This window comes from Peromyscus californicus, unplaced genomic scaffold (assembly GCF_007827085.1).
Source record: "Peromyscus californicus insignis strain IS unplaced genomic scaffold, ASM782708v3 Scaffold_18__1_contigs__length_77618521, whole genome shotgun sequence".
NCBI classification, from domain to species: Eukaryota; Metazoa; Chordata; class Mammalia; order Rodentia; family Cricetidae; genus Peromyscus; species Peromyscus californicus.
Window position 1 is genome coordinate 18,015,213 of NW_026294480.1, and position 21,978 is coordinate 18,037,190.

General features: G+C 36.5%; 1 protein-coding gene and 1 pseudogene across 5 annotated transcripts in view; one reads left to right on the top strand and one right to left on the bottom strand.

Moving 5' to 3' along the window:
- Cdh12 (cadherin 12) overlaps positions 1-21,978 on the bottom strand; it is a 988,903-nt gene that overhangs the window by 344,377 nt on the left and 622,548 nt on the right. The gene's annotated exons all lie outside the window — the stretch shown is intronic.
- Positions 6,854-20,447, top strand: LOC128113820 (pirin-like; annotated as a pseudogene).

Here is a 21,978-nt window from a genome sequence, read left to right on the forward strand (position 1 = left end):
AGAAACAGCAGTAATTTGTAAACCATACCTTCCCTGTTGATAATGTAATAAGTGCCATGTCTGTTGAAGTCAGAGACATCTTTTAGCACAGACTCGGAGACAATAGCTATATGAGTGCCATTGTAAATATAGAAATTCATTTTTTAAATTATTATGCTTAATTATGATTACGTGATAGCAGGACCATAAATTTGCCATATATAGCCGAGACTTGGTATTATAAATTTGTTCCTAAATTTTATCCTTTACTTTTTTGACATCCCCAAATTATCTATTGTTCCCATAGTATAAAGGTGAATCTTCAGTGTCAACAGGATTTAGAATCACTATAGGAACATTTTCTGGGCATGCCTAGGCAGGTCATTCCAGAAATATGTAACTGAGGGGAGAAGACTCTGACTGGGCACTGTGCCATGGGCTGAAGTACAGGCCTGAATGCACAGGAAAAAGTGAACTTCTCACTCCTCACTTGACTTGACTTTAGATGCACGTGCCTGCCTGTGTCACATTCCTGTGACAACAGCTAGAGCTGCTCTCACTGCAGTCTCTGCCATGGTTGCTGTCCTTTCTACAGAGACAAGATAAACCCTTCCTTCCTTATTTACTTTGTACACAGAGTGACATACTGTACTTGAGTACACACATGTATATATCAGTCAATGAATGAGCAATTTTTGGTAAAAGGTAATTATTTAAGAGATTTCATTGCAATGTGATTTAATTATTGAAATATTTTTTAAATGTGTTTCAGTAATTCTTTTCCTATATAATACAATATAGTATCTAAATCACTGGTTCCCAACCTGTGGGTCTTGACCCCTTAGGGATTGAACAACCCCTATGAAAGCATCACATATCAGATATCCTGCATATAACACAATTATATCACAATTTAGAACAGTAGCAAAATTACAGTTATGAAGTTACAGCAAGAATAATTTTATGGTTGGGTGTCACCACAACATAAGAAACTGTATCAAAGGGTGGCAGAATTAGGAAGATTGAGAACCACTGTTCTAGATTCTTAGGGGAAATAATTACAGACTTCAATAGGAAAAATAAATATATCATCAACTGTCTAACTTAGCCAGAGGGCCTGGTCCAGTTCCATGGGGGCTCATGCACTGAGACCTGTCCTTGGTGTATGAGCTGGCTTTTTGGAACCTAGGGCCTATGCTGAGACACTATGCTCAGCCTTCGTGCAGGAAGGAGGGGACTGGACCTGCCTCAAATGAATCTACCAGGCTGGGCTTAATCCCTAGGGGAGACCTTGCCTTGGAGGAGGTGGGAATGGGGGGTGGATTGGGGGGGAAGGCTGGGGGGTGGGAAGAGGGAGGACAGGGGAATCCGTGGCTGATATGTAAAATTAACTATAAAATAAAAATATTTATTTTAAAAAAAGAAAAATAAATATCTTAATAACTTTCACATTTTATGTATTCTCATGATTTACACTGTTTTTTTTATAATATAAATGGCTCCAAGCTTTATTAATTATCCTTCAATTATGCATGCCTCTTTTCCTGATTTATCATTTTATCTCTTTCCTTTGACTTGTTCTTAAAAGCTTTGGATAATTCAGAGCTTTCTTTCAATTGTCCTTAAAACTTATTGGTTTTTCCCCATTATTGCTCCTGCAATAATGACTCCATCCGCTAAATCTATTGACTTCATTCAGAAGATCATGAGTCTACTCAGCCGATTGCTCATTCTGAAACCAGGGCAAATCACTCTTCTCTCACCTGAATTACTACATTAATAGAATTTACTTCTATATGGTCTTCTACTCTTGTTCCCTGTAATTATTTCTTCCTTCTGCAATGACTACTTTAAATGATAAATCAGATTTCATATTGTCTCCTGCCTTCCACCTTCCATCTCTTTTGCATTATACCTTAAATAGAGTTTGTTGCTCAGCGTGACTGGTTGGAATGGATGATCCGGTGGATGCCTAGGTCTTAATGTAATTACATTCTCTCTCCTCTAGCTTCTGCACTACAGTCTCCTAGCTCTCCTTTGACTTGTTCTATCGAGCTTAGTCCTCTCTGCAACTCTGAATATGTTGCCTTCTGACAAAACAACAATATTACAATATTAACTACAAGAAATTCCTGTAGCTAGAGTTTTCCTGCCTGGCCCACAGTCAGGGCAAATCTCTCTCACCTGCCAGTCCCACAGCCATCAGACCCAACCAAGTAAACACAGAGACTTGTATTGGTTTCAAACTGTATGGCCATGGCAGGCTTCTTGCTAACTGTTCTTTCAGCTTAAATTAATCCATTTTTATAAATCTATACCTTGCCACATGGCTTGTGGCTTACCGGCATCTTCACATGCTGTTTCTCATCTTGGCGGCTGGCAGTTTCTCTCTGACTCAGCCTTCCACTTCCCAGCTTTATTCTCCTCCTTGTCCCGCCTACACTTCCTGCCTAGCCAATGGCCAATCAGTGTTTTAATTATTGACTAATCAGCAACACATTTGACATACAGAACATCCCACAGCACTTCCCCCCTTTTTTAAAAAAAAAAATAAAAAGGAAGGTTTTAACCTTAACAAAGTAAAATTACATATAATTTGGGAATTTGGGCGTAGCTTCTCTTACTACTTCCTGCTGGAGGGGGGCGCTGTATCTTATGGGGATACAAAGAAAATTTTAGGATCATGGAAAAGTCCATGAGGGTGTATCGTCTGAGCCAGTTGCCTTCAAACCATTCTGGATGTTGGATCATCTGGGCCATGGTGTCATCGGAGACCTTTCAGGGGGTCTTGGCTGGTCAAACCTGATGTATCTTAATCTGGAACAAATCCATAGCCTTTGGCTTTCTGTGGGAACAAAAGCAGAGTCTCCTTTCCAAAGTAACATATCCTTATATCCAAATTTTGAAGTCAAGGCACCTTTAAAATATACATTTTGGCATAACTCAACAGCTTTTACAATCAAATATTTTTCTGCAGTTAAAAGTCCCAAAGACAACACAATGCAGATTCTCTGTGTAATATCCATTTTTACGTGGCTTATTTTTTATACTACCTTTACTGTCTCTTTAAAGACTTTATTTTTTAAAACTATGTATTTATTTCTATAACTCTATATATCATCTTTTTTGTCTCTTTCAAGCCTACGTATCTTTTACACACATTGTAAACTATTACATCTGAATCTGTCTTATTGTGAATCTATTGCCTTAAACTGCAGCAGCTGTGGCTGCTGGATCCACCCACCTCAGCTTCCCAACATGGCCATGGTTTACCGCCAGCTCTGGGAGCTATCGGGGGTCTATGCTTTTAGCCAAGCAGCGTGTAGCCCAGAAACCTCCCCTTTTGCTCTGCACCAGCAAAGGCTAAATCCACTATGCAGCTCAAAGTGCCACTTGCAAAGGCCTCATTCCCGCCATAGGCAGGTCGAGCACGCACGCTAGGAACCCACCAGTAGCTCAAACCAGCAGCTGTCGCTCATTTGAGAGAGACAATTAGGAACTGTTTTTAGCTCCGTTTTAGAATCTTTTCTCAGGTTTTTAGGTGGAAACTCTTGCCACCACGTTGGACGCCATTTGTAGCTAGAGTTTTCCTGCCTGGCCCACAGTCAGGGCAAATCTCTCTCACCTGCCAGTCCCACAGCCATCAGACCCAACCAAGTAAACACAGAGACTTGTATTGGTTTCAAACTGTATGGCCATGGCAGGCTTCTTGCTAACTGTTCTTTCAGCTTAAATTAATCCATTTTTATAAATCTATACCTTGCCACATGGCTTGTGGCTTACCGGCATCTTCACATGCTGTTTCTCATCTTGGCGGCTGGCAGTTTCTCTCTGACTCAGCCTTCCACTTCCCAGCTTTATTCTCCTCCTTGTCCCGCCTACACTTCCTGCCTAGCCAATGGCCAATCAGTGTTTTAATTATTGACTAATCAGCAACACATTTGACATACAGAACATCCCACAGCAAATTCCTCTCAGAAATCTTTCTCCATTTTGATGATCAAATACTCAAGTCAATGAAACTCTGTCATGTGTTTCTCTCATTTTTATTATTTTTAACCACTATTCCTATAACATTCTTCCTTTACTCATTTCCTTCTTTTCTCTCTCCATCCCTTTTTCCTTCCTTTAATAATGTGAAAAACAAAGGTTCACAACAGCTATTTCTATTTAGTAACTTAAAAACATTTAATCAATCTTTTTGTATGCCCATTATCAATAGATTTTATTGTGTGATTCAGGTTCAAGGACATACATGTGTTGTATAAATTCAATAGTAACTCTTGGATTACAACACACACACACACACACACACACACACACACACACACACACACACACACAATCAGAATGTAGTATTCTACAGAACTTTCCTGTAATTTCAGGTATGGGAAGTTCTGTTTAAATTGCAGAAAGAACGATATGCTAAGAAAGTCGGACTGAAGTGGCGCCATGCTTTGTTGTTTTACAGAGTGATATTGAAACTCTGAGTAGTTAAATTGTTTTTCTAGAGAGGGAGGGTTCAGAGAACATGGTGATGTCACCCTAGCCTTTTTTTATCCTCATGCCAAGACAATCTCATATTTGAATATCTGTGTCCTTCAATGGTAATCTAAGTACACTATATTTATAATTGTATGAAATTAATTATGAATTGTATGTTCATACAAACTGTGAAGCTCTTACCCATGTTTTGCTTCATCTCAATATTTCTAGTCTTTCCAATGAACAAATATAATTCTAGAGCCAGTTCAGTCCATTTAAATAGGAGTAGAAATTAAAAAAAAAGAAATATGAGGAGGATAACAAAACACAATGTCAAAATGAACATGAGTCTATAAAGTGAAGTCTATAAAGTGAAGAACTTGCTGGAAGCCTTAACCTAAAATGAAATATATATTTTCAATGCAATTACACCATAAGGAACAAATATCTGTTAACATAAAGAAACACTTGATGAAGGGTTGAACTAATATTCACAAGAATTACTAGATAGAAGTTGTAAGATGTGAGATGAGAATGTACAGATTTAAGAATCACAACACAGACTAGAGATTCAATTCAAGTGAAGTGCATTCTAACTTAGTGGAATGTAAAAGAAACACAGTGGCTGCTTGACTATTTCTACTGTATAAATCAGTTCATACCATTTAAGTAGTTTCCAATATGACAAGGAACCTGTAGTATACACATTGCTCAAATATGAGTTTTAGCAGCTGCAAAGACTTAGTTGCAATAGCCTGTAAAACAAGCAATATTTTAACAATAAAATTCTAATCAATACGTGTTAATGAGGGGTGTGGAACCAGTACACATTTTGAAAACTTTGCTATATCTATATAGCAATTGCTATATCGATCCCAATTTAAGGTTTAAAAATGCCAAAAATATAAATGAAATACATCTGAATCATCTTTCTGTACTAAAAATTTCAGGCAAAGTTCCTATAATGTGGCTTTAAAATCTTTGTCTTCTGAGGGATCCATTGAAATGTATCTGCCATAAACCTTTTTATAATATCTTTATTTCCATCATAATTGATAGTTTCGAATTTCCATTAGTTTAATAATAGGTTGAATAAAACTCTTAAAGTCCTATAACATAAATTGTTTAAATTTTATATATTGTTTAAAATAGAATGCATAGAAATTATTTAGTAAAAACTGTCTTTATAACTCTATTATGATCCACATTTAATTATGTTTATTATTTTTCCATAATATCAGTCTTCTGGCTATGAAATGGAGGATATGTGTATTGTATATTTATATTTAGTGAAAAATCATTAAAGGTTTTTTTTAATTCATTTTTCAGAGGAAGTACTTCTTATTAAAAAAAAAATAATGGGAGAAATGTACTCCAAATCAATGATTGCTTCTAATGGTACTTAAAATAAAAAAAAGTCACAAACCATTGTAAATTCACATAAAGAAGCCAAGTGGCTTTCTTTTAAAACAATTGTTGGTGTGACATTTTTATCTTTAGTGGTTTTGTCAACTTGACTTTGTATCATATGAAAGTAATAGTCTCCTGGAAAGCTGCGAATTGTCTATTTTCAAGATTTTATGAAACATGGCAGTTTAGCCAGAACCTTGAGGAAGTTCCAGGAGTGTGGCTTATTGCAACCTGAGTGTTGGAAATGAATAAAATCACTCATCTTGGGTTCTTAATTCAGTCTATTCTCATGCAAACTTAAATTTGTATGTTTAGTCTTAGCTTGTCTGCCATTTAACCATTTTCATAATTAAGTAAAATGCTACAGTCTTTATTGTTTGCTATTTCCACTGTTTCCCTTATTTTTCCTCTACAAAAGACCTGGCTTACTCAATTTTCAGCACTACTTTATGGGAGAACTAAGTGCATTTGATGAAAAATTACATCTTTTTGCTTTCCTTGAGTTTTAGATGAGACACTGATTTCTTTCACTATTTATAACAAAAATCCTGTTCACTTTGGGTTATTTTTTTTCCTGATCTGATCCCCAACTTTAAATTCCAGGTATATACTCAATCAGGTGTATGTGGCAGATGCCACATTTGTGTTGCCAAGAAAACAGGCAGGGACTGTGATGATATCTCAGTGTATTAATAATGGTTTTCTAAGTAGAATTAAAGGAGAGAATATACACATGTTAAATGGGGCTTTATTTGAATGATTTACATACAATACACCATGGCATTCAACACTGGGTGACTCACACGGTAGAGGTTCAGAATCCTGTAGTTTCTCAGTCCACAAAGCTGGTTGTCCCAGCATCCCACATTGGCGTTAAAGCCAAGGAAAAATACTAGTATTCAGTCTACATTGGAAGATGGAAGAGTTGGTTTGAGAATCAGTGAAGGAATTCTGAAGCAATATAATAGAATAGATGAACATGCCATCAAGAGTGAAGGCGGGCAGACAAGAGGAAAAGGTTTCTTCTTCAGTACCCTTGGACTGTTACCAGAAGGTAACGCCCATATTTAGAATGGACCTTCCTACTTTAATATTCTGATTAAGGAAATTCTTAACAGTAGTGCCCTTGACCTAGTCAAATCCACATCCAGCCAAACCAAGATTAATAATCATAATTGGCAAAGTTCTTGTTTCACAATAATGAAGACATGAGTTTGTGGCACAGAACTCATCTAATAAAAACAAACAAAAAACAACAACAAAGAGAGAAGCAGGGCATGGGAGAGGGGTAGGTAATTGTCATCCTGGCTCTGTGGAGTACAAAGTACAAGACTCAAAAGAGCTTGCTGGCCATCAGTTTTAGTCTAATTGGTGACACTCAGGTCAATAAAAAAGCCTTGTCAAAGAATATGGATTTCAGCAGAGCCCAGCACACAGAGCCTAGGCAGGTCCAAGCCCCTTCCCACTGCACCAAGATTGTGCAAGGCATCACACCGCAGGCACCAGATTCCCAGAAGCCTGTCAATGCACCAGGGACAGATCCCAATCCCCTTGCCTGGGTGCCCCCCAAACAGTTCCAGTCAAACAACCGTCTTCTGCATCCAGAGGGCTGCTGACTCCCCATTGGAGACCTTGATTTGGGGGATGTGGGGATGCGGGGTGGCTTGGGAGAGAGGGCTGGGGGGTGGGAGGAGGGAGGAGAAAGGATCTGTGGGTGGTATGTGGAGTGAGTAGAAAATTTCTTAATAAAGAAAAATGAAAGAAAAAAAAAGAATATGGATGTCATTACTTAGGGTAACATCCAAAGTAATCCTTTGGCCTCTATGTGTGCATGCACAGAACAAAGACACTCATCAACATATATAAAAATATAAATATGCAAGCATCATCAATATGCGCGTGCGCGCGCACACACACACACACACACACACACACACACACACACACACACGTACACACATGAAAAAAAGTGCCATATTGTAATCACCCTGATTCACTCTGGTATCACAAAAAAGTGACAATTTTTAGAAAACATCATAAATGGAGTACAGGCAGTGATCAGGCTACCTCTGGTACTTTTCCAGGATGTCTGTTAACTGTCCTTTTTTCTCTCCTAGCTTTGATTTCTTCAAGTGCACAAGTCACACTATGTCTGTGCTTTTGATTTTTCTAATAGTGTGCCAATTGCCCCAGGACTATGTTCCTATGTACTACCACCTACATATATAGGACACACTTAATTCCTGGCTCTCCGGCTGGCAGCCTGCTGTTTGCTTGGACTTCTCTATGCAAGCTGTCTACACCTTTGAGGTTCATCTACCTGTCATTTCAGCCATCTGCAGTTAAAAGCCTTCTTTTCAAATTGCCTCATATATTTGGGCATCAGTTTGAGTGATTTACTTATTTTTCCTCACATAATCCTTATAGTCCAGGGTTACAGATCCTGTGTGATGACTATCCACATTCTGACATTGATATTACCATGGATTTGACTTTATTGTTTCTCCTTTACATGTCAGTGATGATTTTGAGAGGTAACTTGATCAGTGTCACACAGCAGAGGTGGGGACGCATTGGTAAGTGACTTCATTTTAAGAACTACTATGGCAAATCATCTCAGATTTGGCACCTTAAAGTATCAGAAATATATTTTCTCAGTGGGTAGAAGTCAAAAGCCTGTAATCAAGATGTCTCAGTTTTCTTTTTTCTGTACACTGGAGGCAAATCTATTCCATTTGCCTGATAGCGTTGGTGGATACTAGCTAAGAACATCACTCTTTTCTACTCCTCAGTCATCATGTGGCCATCATATGTGTTAGCTTTCTGGGCCTCTGTACCCTATTTTAATTTGTTTCTCCTTTAAAGTCAGTAATCATTATGCTTAGTGTTCACATTTTCTAAGAGGATGTCAAATATCTTAGGATAAAATGTGCACATGTCTTCTAGGAAAATACAATTCAACCTATTAAAATGCCTGACTTCCATTTGCAGGCTAAGTCACCAATACAATAAGCCATATGGCAATGTTTTACTTGAGGATTCCCTTTCCAAGACTGGCTCTGGGGTTCACCACATGGTCTCACTGCATTAATTTCACATGCAAAACTCTGTGTCTGTAGACTTGATTTCAAACAATGCTTAGCAAGAATTTATAGAAAATCTGTAATGTCACAAAATCATCCTGTCAAAACAAATTAAGTCATGCGGTCCCCTGTTTATACATATTTTTTCTCTTCCCTCATCGACCTCTAGAATGCCATCCTGTAAGATGCATAATGGTAACTACAGAGACACACTTGATTTACAAGCTGATAGAATTCACTAACAAAGCATAAAACCCTCAGCAAATATTGAACAAACCTAATACACAGGGTGATTTATTCAATAAACTTTCCATTCAAATTTGTACAAACATATTGCACTTTAGAATTTGGAAGTAACCTTACACACATAAGTGTCTTCTCTTGCATGAGTCTCCTATGTACAATTTTTGTTTATCTTCTATCACTTTGTGAGGCCATGGTCTTATTAACTACCACTCTTCAATTAAATAACTGTTCTCATTAAATAAAAAGTGTGTTACTACTTGTTACATGTTTAGTATCACTTTTCCAACTGGCATTTTGTGCGTATTAGTCTTTTCTTTTGAGACAAATTCAAGCCTCTTACCTAAAATGCATAGTAGCATCATTAGAGCTAATTAACCCATTTGATTATGCTCTCAAGGACTCAAAGGCTAAAATATGAATAGAAAACATGATCCAAATATATTATCTAAAGCAAATATGTGTATATTACTAGGTAGTGTATTCTTAGTTATCAGAGGAAAAATGTCTTATAAAAATTGAGAAATAAATGAGCTTGTTCCTAGATCTATGGTTATAAAGAACTGTATCAGTATTTCATTATCTTTTGTTTACTTCATAATAGAGCAATTTTTATAAGGTATAAAAGTTGAGCAGACAGAGCTGAGCCTACATAATTTAATATAGTGTATTTTTACTGGTGTTCTTTGGTTACACAAAAGCAATATAGTATCCTTCCTAGGTGGACAAATCAAGAAAGAGACTTCTGAACATTTTCAGTCCTAAGAACACGTGCAGAGAGATCGCAACAGATGGAACTTTACCAGCTATGATTTGCTGTGGAATATTCTCTGTACACTGTGCATATGTATTACACTCATTGTTTAATAAAAAGCTGACTGGCCAATAGCTGAACAGGATAAGTTTCGGCAGAAAAGCCAAACTGAGAATGATGGGATGAGGAAGGGTGGAGTCAGAGAGTTCCTAAGCAGATGCAGAGAGAGCAAGATGGGCACGTGGTATTGAGAAAAGGTACCAAGCCATGTGGCAAAGTATGGATAAGAAATATTGGTTAATTTAAGCGTAAGAGTTAGCTAGTGACAAACCTCAGCTATTGGCTGAGCATTTATAATTAATCTAAGCCTGTGTGGGGTAATTTGGGAAGCAGCTGCTGATTATTTGGGAGCAAGCAGTCCAGACACGAAAACTCTACCTACAATGACTATTCCATACAAGGCAGTTTTGTACAGTACACAGAGGGCCTTTATCTTGACTTCAGACTTTAAATGACTTTCTTTTAGTAAGGAAATTAGATTTTAATATCTTAGACACATCCTTAATTGTGTACTGATAGCTTATAATTTGTTAATTCCTTATGGTAATTAATCTATTTCATATTTATGTCTATGTATGAATCTATACACATTCATTTGGTCACAAGAAAACTCATTCAATAAAAACAAACTTATTTGCAGTCAGTTTAGCAGTGGTCAAATACTTGAACTTGACAGCCAATCTGTAATTATAGATTCCTTTTTTTTGCTTCTATAACATTTGTAAGATGTTAAAGAATATTAAAGCAAAACCAAAGGCAAATCCTGGATCTTACATAAAAAGTTTTAACACATAGAAAAATTAAAAGGCAATAAGAAACATTTTTGGGAAATGGAAGCTGAGAACATGAGATTAGCAAAGACTCGTGGTAGGGTGTGATTTTAAAACATGAAGGACAATTCATATTTGACACACTATTCCATGAAGGGTAGATAAAGTTCTTCATCTGATTTTGTGACAAGTCAAAATCTTTTCTAAAAGGTTTGGGTTCCCTTCAATCATTTTACACTGTCGTTACTTTGTCCTCTGAATATTGAAATCAGTACTTCCCAAATTAAGAGCATGTTAGGAATGTAGGTCCTCATTTACCTAATTGCAGAGAAAATTAATTTAAAGCATTTTTCCCCCAGAAGCAATTGCAAGAATAAAAATTATACATCCAGAAAAGCTGTGGTTCAGGAGTTTTTAAAGGAGAATGGAAAAATATCCTTGTTAGTGGAACTGGAAACCATTAACATCAACTCATTTAACAACTAGAACTTATTGATTATTTTATTCAAATAAAAAGACTTGGAAAGATAGAATATTCTGGTGCACACATGATCAGATTTACTTAACTGAGCTTTAAATGCTAATAGTCATGAATCAAGCAGGTTTGGAGAGCAGTTACATAATATTTTGTTTCAATATCTGACTTATTTCAATTACAGAATGTCTCATTTTTAATGCACATTGTCATAGAAGGCAGGCTTTACTTTTGTAGACTGAGTGACATTTCATTCGGTATTTGTGCTACATTTCTTATCTGCCATTGACAAATAATTCAGTTGTTTCCATGACTAATCTGTAACAGATACTTTAGGTTTAAGCATGGAGAAGTAAGAAATATGTAAGTAGGATCACAGTGCCTAATACAGTAGGTGCTAAATATATATTTATGAATACTTAAGTTCAAATTACTCATTGGGATGAGTTGAAAGAGGAAAAATATGTTCAAAATATTTTGTCTACATTTTTTAAATAGTAAAAATTAATGAAATATCCATTGCAGCCTTAAAAGTAGTCAAGATAGAAAATCAACTTATAATTCCATCAATGGACAGGTGAGTGAAGAATATATAGTTATTTTAAAATGGGATGTAATTTAAACTTAAACCTAAGGAAAATCATTTTATTTATGATAACACAGAAGGCATTATTTGAACTAAATAGTCCAAAACAGACAGACAATAAATTAAATGAAAAGGATCATTTAATTATGAGATCTACAGATTAATTGTAACAGGGAAGAACCTCATGCAGAATGGTGGTTACCAAGAAGAAAAAGGAAGCATTTGTCAAAGTGATTAGAATTTATTTTGTGCAGTGATTTTGTGCAGAGTGAATAATCTCTTTAGCTCTAAAGTAGAATAAGATCACTGTAGTTGACAATAATGTTGTTTTTATTTAAATTTCACTTGCAGAACATTTAATTTTTTTTGCCTTACAGAAAGGAATATTTTAGGTAAGCAAAATAATTTGATCATGATGATTATTCTTGATGCCTATGTGTAGCAAGACATTTTATAATACATCAATATATAGGACTTTATTAAATTATACATGAATAATAAGAGGTAAATGAAATTGTTTGTCAATAATAATAATAATAATAATAATAATGATAATAGTGTAACTATTTTAAATAAATATTAACAGGGCCCTCCACTGAACTCTCATAATTCATGTAGTACTGTATTTTTTGTTCCATTTCTTTGCAATGGATTGTTTTACCACAAATTTAGCTTCTTAATATAAACTTAGTATTGTACTCCTTCTTTTGGCCAAAGAATCTTGATATGACCAGTTAATCAAGCGCATACTCATCAGGGCACCGATCATGGGAATCTGTGCCTACTACCCTTCTTTGATTGCTAACAACAATTGTTTTCTTGTGGTTCCTGGACAAAGGTCTTGTATTTGTAGTCATAAATGATTGCCCTCAGGTTATACCACATAGTTGCTCCCTGACAGGATTGAAGAACCTTCTATGGAGTCTAGAATGTAAGTAGTTGGAAGAGTGCTTGTCATGCATTTTTCTCGGCTAGAATATTTGAGATGGAAGCTCAACCCTAGATCTGCATCATTTGAGGTGAGAATACCCATTGTAAATTTGGTCCACACCTTCTGGTTGCAGCACAGTTAAAATGACATGAAGGAAAGAAGCCTGTGCTTTTCGCCTGTTTGCCTTCACTCTCCCTGGCAAGTTTATTGACCCTGTTCCCAACCCATTCCTTCCCTGGTGTTTAAACCTACTTCTTCAGGATCTTAATGAATACTGAAAACTGGCAACTCTATGGGATTTACCTGGCACTCTCTCCATTACTAGTTCCTTCTGTCAGTTCTATTTCTTTAAAGTGTCCTCACTAATGCAGTACATTCAAGGCCATCCTGTGATACAAAAGGACACTGACTCAAAACAGCAAATGAACCTTGTATGTACTGAATTCCCATAATAAGGTGTACCTCTCCTATAGCTCTTCAGCTTATAGCTAGAGCTAGCTCTTTCTTTTCAACAAAGAGTTCATGTGACAAAATCATGACCAGTTTTAAGTTCAACTAAAAAGACGCAGCTTCACAGCTTACAAAGTAAAATCTATGGTGTTGTTATAAGCTCAGTATTATGTAGGGTAGAGATAAACAGCAGAATGAATTACTTAAGGACAAACTTACACTGCTAACATGTGAAGAGGTTTAGTCTATAACTAAAAATTCCCAACAGCATAAATGAAACAGTAAAATAAAATATTGGGAAATTGTAGTTAAAACTCGATGCCACTTTTCTAATTCAGCTCATTTTATTTCCTAACTGCATTCTAAATACTTATCATAATATCTAAAATAAGGATATCTGTCTCACTCCTCATCAAAGAAACTTTTGAAGCAAATGGACATCAGCCATTACAAAAATCAACAACTGGGGCTGGAGAGATGGCTCAGAGGTTAAGAGCACTGACTGCTCTTCCAGAGGTCCTGAGTTCAATTCCCAGCAACCACATGGTGGCTCACAACCACCTGTAATGAGATCTGGTGCCCTCTTCTGGCCTGCAATCATATATGCTGTATACATAATAAATAAATAAATCTTTAAAAAAAAAAATCAACAACTGATCAAAATGAAGAGAACAACTATGAGATACCCAACCCAAACCGATGCCTCCATAACACAAGTCTATACCAAAAGGCTCAGAGAACATCACAATATGAGATCTTGACAATATGTGTGCCTATACAGGATCTACACAGTAATTTATTTCAGCAGATTGAGATCCCAGCTTAGATCAGGTAAAAGAGTGAACCTTCAAAAGGCCTCACTCACCCCAACACAAATACTTGTAGCACTTAATGGCTGCTCAAAGAGGGTGATTATTCTTCTCCAGGGATAAAATTCCTGAAAGGCAGTTCCAAGTGTTAAGCCCTAAACACATGCAAATACTAAATACACTCTACAAATAACATTCATATATACATTTCTGTATAGAGATGATTGACATATATACCAGTCAATTCATATGTGAACTTCTCAAAGTGATTTAAACATATATATATATATATATATATATATATATATATATATATATATATATATATATATATATATATATATATATATATATATACAAGCCTTTGTATGAAGAAAATTTGCTTCAGGGATGGTTAGCACTAATTAATAAAAATTTTGAAAGAAGAGACATAATATCATTTGATCATGTTATCATCTAACCATGGTCTCAGATAAAGCATAATAAAATGTCACATTCTACCTTTTAGAGATACGTTCAAATTTCCTTGTAATTCTACATTCTATGTGGATGCCATGTTATAGGACAAAACAAGGGACCTAGGGTTCTTTGATGACCTTCAAAATGTTTGAAAAGAAATGTTAGTATTTTTTGTTGTTGGTGGTGGTTTATTTATTTATTTATTTATTTATTTGCTTATTTATTTATTTATATTATTACATATCAGCCACGGATTCCCCTGTCCTCCCTTCTCCCGCCCTCCCACCCTCCCCCCAGCCCACTCCCCATTCCCATCTCCTCCAGGGCAAGGACTTCCCTGGGGATTCAGCTCGACCTGGTAGATTCAGTCCTGGCAGGTCCAGTCCTCTCCTCCCAGGCTGCGCAAAGTGTCCATGCATAGGCCCCAGGTTCCAAACAGCCAGCTCATGCACTAAGGATAGGTCCAGGTCCCACTGCCTGGGTGTCTCCCAAACAATTCAAGCTAATCAACTATCTCACTTATCCAGAGGGCCTGATTCAGTTGGGGGCTCCTCAGCTATTGGTTCATAGTTCATGTGTTTCCACTAGTTTGGCTATTCGTCCCTGTGCTTATTCCAATCTTGGTCTCCACAATAGACTGCTGGCAATGGTTGAGAGAAAGCCCGAACTGACTTACTCTAGTGATAGGATGGCCAAACACCCTAACTGTCGTGCTAGAAATCTCAACCAATGACTGATGGAAGCAGATGCAGAGATCCATGGTCAGGCCCCAAGTGGAGCTCCTGGAGTCCAATAGGCGAGAAAGTGGAGGGATTTTAAGAGTGAAACATTAGTATTTTACAGAAGAAAAGAAATTGATATAGAATGAGAAACAACGTTCACATCCTTAACCATAGGCAGGAGCAAAGCCAACACTGATTTTAAAATGATTTAAAGACGTGTGCTCCTGTGGATGTTTTATGGACTAAAATGATGTTGTTTTTTTTCCAAACAGACACTATACAACGATTCATTCTGCTGTATGTATGGGCATTCCAGAGCTTTTAATCTAATAAGCCTACATTCCCAGCAGGAATGCACCCAGGTCCCATTATTCCACTTCCTTAATGCTAGATTTGGGTGGGTAAGTCACTGCACAAATGTACCCCTGGAGGCTCCCTGAGGGTGAGCCATGCAAGCTTGCATCTTCACTTACTGACAAAATAATAAAAAAAGAGATGACACCATGCATCCTATTTCTGCTTTCGCATACACATTTGGTAAGAATTATGGAAGTGGCAACTCACTGGCTTGGCCTAAACACTGTGTGTGAGCACACTCATTGTCCTACATCACTCAAAAGCATTCATTTTCTAATCAGTTTCAGTAGAACAACTAATCGCTTGTCACAATACCTCCAGAGCTTCCTATGAGATTGCAGGAACATAAGCACAGTACAAATGGCACTCTAACGAATAGGGCATGCGAGTAGCAAATAGAAACTTAATGGGGGAAGAAATGCCAAAAAGAAAGAACAGAGTCTTTTCAAAGAGAAGTCAACATCATTGTTACTATGCAACAGACTGTGCCTATGCAGTCCTACTCATGTTCAAAAGGAAAATATGCATGAAAATTGTGGAGGGCCGTTATCTATACCTCATTTTGTGAGTTCACACCTACATAGGCTTAAGGAATCATAAAGAACACAGAGTGCTTGCTGCCTTTTGATCATTGAGAAACCACTTTAAATGATGTGCATATCTAATCTATCCAAACTATGATGGTGATCTCAAAGTACAGCATGGTATGTAGGCTATCGAGTAGCTTGCTGGGGTTTGCTAATGTTTTTAAATTTGAAATCAGTAATAGAAAGAGGACAATCCACATGGGGGAAGAGAGAAGTTTTAAGGTAAAATTATAACTACATGCAATACCAAATGGTCTCCTTAACCTTTTGACACTTTAATTGTGGAACCATTTTTCACTGAGATGGCATACATTTTTCCATATGCATAATGCAGTCTATGTTAATGTGTATTGATTACACAGTAATGGGATGCGAGGGTGTTGGAATTTTACCATAGTGACCATAGAATGTATCTGTTTTCTTTCTCTCGTTGTTTATAAATGAAAGAAAGATGATACGTTTTGGCAACATGTCTTTCTAGCATATGAACTCTAGTATTAACAGGTTAAAGAGACATGGTTTAACAATGAAAAATCTAGGAAGCAGCTACATCAACAGACTTGTAAGTCTTTCACCTCTGCGTTGGGATGCTGCAAGGAAATCAATATTTCCTTTCAGTGGAATGATCTAGCTGCTTATGAGAAATTTACATCTCCCTGACAGGCACTTTGTAAGGTCTGGTTCACCTGGGTCACAAGAGTCCAGATAATTTGCATCTTGAGCAATTTCTCTCTGTCCTTTGCCTGCTACAACGGAAGGAAGATTGAACCTGGCCATAAAGAGGAACTCATTATGTCTCAGCTGAGAAGAGTAATTTTGTAGGTGTTCTGACAGAGCAAGAGTATCACAGAGTGATGATATTTCCTCACAGAGACCTCAGATCCATGCCTCTATGAAGAAATAGAAAGAACATACACAGGGGCACACTCAAAACTGTTGAGCTGTCATTCACCAAATATAAATGGTATGTCCTATCAAGGACACTGAATAATGAATTCAGATGGATATATAGATCACTTGCCAACAAATATACGGGAGGTAAAATATTTAGGTCACCTCTCAAAAAAATAAACTCTTCTATATTTTAGTCTGACCTTTAAAATTTACAAGATATGAATATAAAATAAAATTTACACTATGCAATAATGAAAATTCTCATAATGTATTTTTCTAATAATCAACTAAGCACAAGAAAAAATATATAAATAGCAAGAAGGCAATTCTGAACTATTTTTAACTGAAAGTAAAATTTGATAGCACCAATTCCAGGTAAAATTTGAGTGAACCTATTTGAGTTGGACTTGTTTCTTGGGCATCTTTCCAAACATGTATTGGGCAAAAGTTTAAAAAGCATTTTAGTTCAATGTTTTCTCTCCAACTTAAGATTATAGTGGAATTCACAGTTCTGCAACAAAATTAATATTCAAGTGTAGATGTAACCAACCATCTTATTAAATAAGAAACACAGAACCAATGCAAAGAAGAAAGCCAAGAGATCAGAGCTAAGAGCCTTACCCTCCTGCTGCAGCTAGCCTCTTAAGCCAAGAGACCTCTCCAAAAAGTAGCTACTTCCTGTTTGTTTGTCTTTATATAGACTTTCTGTTCTGCCTTCTCATTGGTTGTAAAACCAACCACATGACTGCCTCATCACTGTCTGTTGTACAGCCCTCCAGGTCTTCTATGGCATAGAGATTAAAGGCGTGTGTCTCCAATGCTGGCTGTATCCTAGAACACACAGAGATCTACCTAGCTCTGCCTACCAAGTACTGGGATTAAAGGCATGCACCACCAACGCCCAGCTTTTGCTATGGCTCTGACCCCCGGGGCAACTTTATTTATTAATATACAATTAAAATCACATTTCAGTACAAATAAAATACCACCATATTCTAGTGCTCAAGAAAACTATTTTCTGTGTAAATGGTATGCATTATCACATTTTACTGTGTCATGTTCATGTTAATAAAGACAATGGAGGCATAATTTTTAAAAGGGGATTTGCATACCCATTTCTTTTGCTTGCAATATCCTAATTAGGAATGAATCTTTGAAAATGATTGCATTCATTTGTATTTGGGTCAAATACAATAATAATTCCAAGTGTTAATTGAGGATCAAATGAGTTTTCTCATCACAACATTCAAGAGCATTTTAGAGTAGCATTGGTTGTAGACATCATTTGTAAAGAGAAAATACTTATACCTCTTTTAAATGCATTCTTCAATCACAAGTTTGGCTCTCAATGCAATAAATAATATTTATGGAGTATGTATTATAGCAGAACTGTCTTATTATGTGCTGAGCAAGCTTTTCCATTAACTAGTATTTGTTGACTGAAACCACTCTGAGGTTTCTGAAGCCAAGATCATTCCTTAACTTATGAAAAACTTAGGCAATGACATGGTTATATTTCACAGAGTAGAAACTTGGGTTCCTTAAGGATAATTCTATAGAGCACAAATACTAAGAGAGGAATAATAATGACATTTGTATAAGATCAATGAAAATTAGAAAGTCACTTCCCCCGTGTTATACTATAGATTATTCTTTTGTACTGTACATATTAATGAGTATAAGCTCTAAATTTCTCTGCAACCATTCAAAGACCTTTTCTTTCAATAAGTGTCCATCATATGGTACATATAGGTGAGAGAAAATAATGAGCTCAATCTGATAGTCAATTTTCCACAGAAAATATTTATTTAAATAAGACAAACCAAGCTGGGCAATGGTGGTGCACGCCTTTAATCCCAGCACTGCGAGTTTGAGGCCAGCCAAAAAAAAAAAGAAAAGAAAACAAAAATAAGACAAACCAAATAAAATATAACACTGGTAGTCTATGTTGCCTATGCTTCCTAAGGGACACACCTATCTCCTTTGCTGGGTGTTTTCTCAAACTACCAATTTATCATTTTATTTACCAGCAGTAGTTCTGTTAGTCTTTTTAGCATAGATAGAGGAATACTACTTATAATTAAAGCCCCCTTTCAGATGAGGAAGCAACATGGGAATTTACCTGACTAACAGAAATGAGCCTGGAGGACAAAATCCTTTGTCCCAGTCAAGTGAAGTTGCTATAGAAAGATACCGTGAGCCAGATAGCTGTGTCAGGAGGTACCCTTTGCCAGCTTTAGTAGGAGTAGACTCTTTCTGGATACATACATTTCTCTCCGAAGATTTTTGCTTTTTTTTTTTTTAAAGTTTGTCACAAATGTGCTATGGACGTATTTTCATTTCATCTCATAATTGTGGCTCTCCCTTTCACTTCCCTGCTTTCTCCCCCGAGTACTCTCATGCAGTAGTTAGAAGAATTGATTGTCACAGATGAGACATCAATCACCACGAGAGTCCCCTTCCTGTACCTGCACGACTGCCATATCCACAGCATAGCGTTCTTTAGACTACAAACTGTGACAGCTAAGGACCTTACTTTCTCAGTGCTAATAGGAGAGCAAGCAGAATGTGTTGGAGCAAAGGCCCTCAAAAGCATTAGCAGACCAGAGTGGGAAACAAAAAAAAAATCTGAATCCATTTTATTGTTTGATGAATTTAAATGTGAGAGGCCAGGAGGGTTTCCTGATGGCCCACATGGAGATTGTGAAACAGATTGGACCTTCTGAAAGAGGGCAGCATGGCCCACAGGCACGTCTGTGGACAGGTCATTAAAAAAAAAAAAGAATACTACAATGGATGACTGCAGGCCAGGGCATTCTGCATGTCTCGGTGCCCTGCCATGAGGATTCAGCCCAAGCCCTACAGCTGTGGGTAAATTTAAGAAGCCCTGAAAAGATGTTGGATCCTCAGTACCAGGAACTGAAAAGTGAAGAGATTCAGAAACCCACAAAGAATGGTGTGACAGTCTGTTATTTCAAGAGAAGCCTTGGAAATAAAGTAGAAGGTTTATAGTCACAAACCAATCTTCTATCTAGGTTTGTAATTAGACCAGGGAGCACAGCATTCCATTCCATTCCTCAAGAGTGAACAAGCTTCCTTTATGCCATATCTGGATACTTATTTCTGGCCTGATAACGCTTAGCAAAGGTTAGAGCTCCTCCCACAATGGTGCTTGGCAAAGCTGACAGTTCCCTAGTGGGAAATAAGGACCCTAAAACAAGTCATTTTGTTGTAATTACTGGGGAGCCATTGAGAGAGGCACTTGTCCAACAAGGTCCATTTGTGATTAAGAAGCTTCTTAGGCAACTCTTGGTTTCAGGAATGAAAAATAAGGGGTTTGCGGGGGGAAGGGGGGGGGACCTGGCACTTCCTCAAATTTTGCCATTCGGATAGATTGACTTTTCAACATGATAAATTTTCAAAGCTGTCTCAGCTGGTGCTTCTGTGCAATTCCACATCAGTGTGATAAAATGTGTTTCATAGTGAGAGCAATCACAATGCCATGTACATGGGTATAAAGTTGTCAAGGAACAGATTTAATTAATTTTAAAGGGTAAATAAAATCAATAGAAATTATTGTAGTAGCAATCTATGTCAGATATTTCCTGGCACATGCAAATAAATGTAATTGTTGACTTTTTAAAACAAAAACAAAAAACCCCACTAGTAACCAATGTTTCAAATATTTCAATACATTAGTTAATTAGAAAGAATAAATTTTAAAATGATCATTTTTTGTATTGATGAATTATATTGCAAGCCTTTATATGGTATAATTTTGACCATAAGCTTTTGTTTATACATTTTGTTTATATGTACTACTTACTCATATGGTACAATATGTTTACAAGCTTTTAAAGTATTTTGATAGATTAAAATGTACATAGTAAAATACTAATTTACAATAATTATAAAGAAAATATTGTTTAATATAATTGTGTGCTATTGTGCATTATTTATTATCCATTGTGAAAAAAAGCTTAGTTTTGAAAATATCTTCTAGTAATGTTTGTTCTATGATAGAGAACATAGATTTTTATGAGTAAAATGGATTGGAAAAAATCATTTTTAATTATATCTAAGTATTGTTTTAATAAGTATACCTATGCAAATATCCACTTGTCAAGTTTCAGAAAAATCTTGACTTGCTATAATTCACTCCTTATGTTCTGATATGAAAAGATATTAGTAAGAATATAACTTTTCACCCAAATATAATAAATGGGTCTGAAATTTAATTATTCACCGTTTCTACTCATATATCATTTTTTGTTTGTTTGTTTTTTTGACATAAGAAGTTTCTATGTTGCATAGGCTGACCTTGTATTCAGCACCTTTCTGTTGCTGTTACTTGGTAGTAATATTCTAGGCTTGCACACCCTTTCCCTTCCTGTATGTACCATTCACAACCAGGACACGTTTTATGTGAGGAAACAGATATCTCAACTTGTTTATATTAACCACATTTTAATTGGAAGGAGAAGTTCAAGTAGGAAATGATGTGTCTTAAAGACAATATGTGAGAGTTCTGGTGTTTGTATTCTGAGGTTTCCGTGTCACATGAATGATTCTAAGCAGCAGAATATATAAATGCCAATCAAGTAAATCACTCACACACAGCCAATGACTTGCTGAACAAAAGCTACTCCTGGGAATTGGAATGACCTTACATTGCCAAACCAAAGTGGATTGAAAAGTTTAATGCCATGGACAGATTTTGACAGTGGTAATGGTGCTGGTGTCCTTGGCTTGTTCCTACTCTGGGGAGTTATAACTTTAAAAGCTTTGATTTTTGTTTATCCTGACAAGTTCTTCAAATATATAGCTCTTTGGACCCAATGGCTCTGGCATGCCCTATTTCTTTTCTCTAGATTTGGAATACACCATACAAAGAGAAAAGCATGGGCCTTTTCCTTTAGAACAA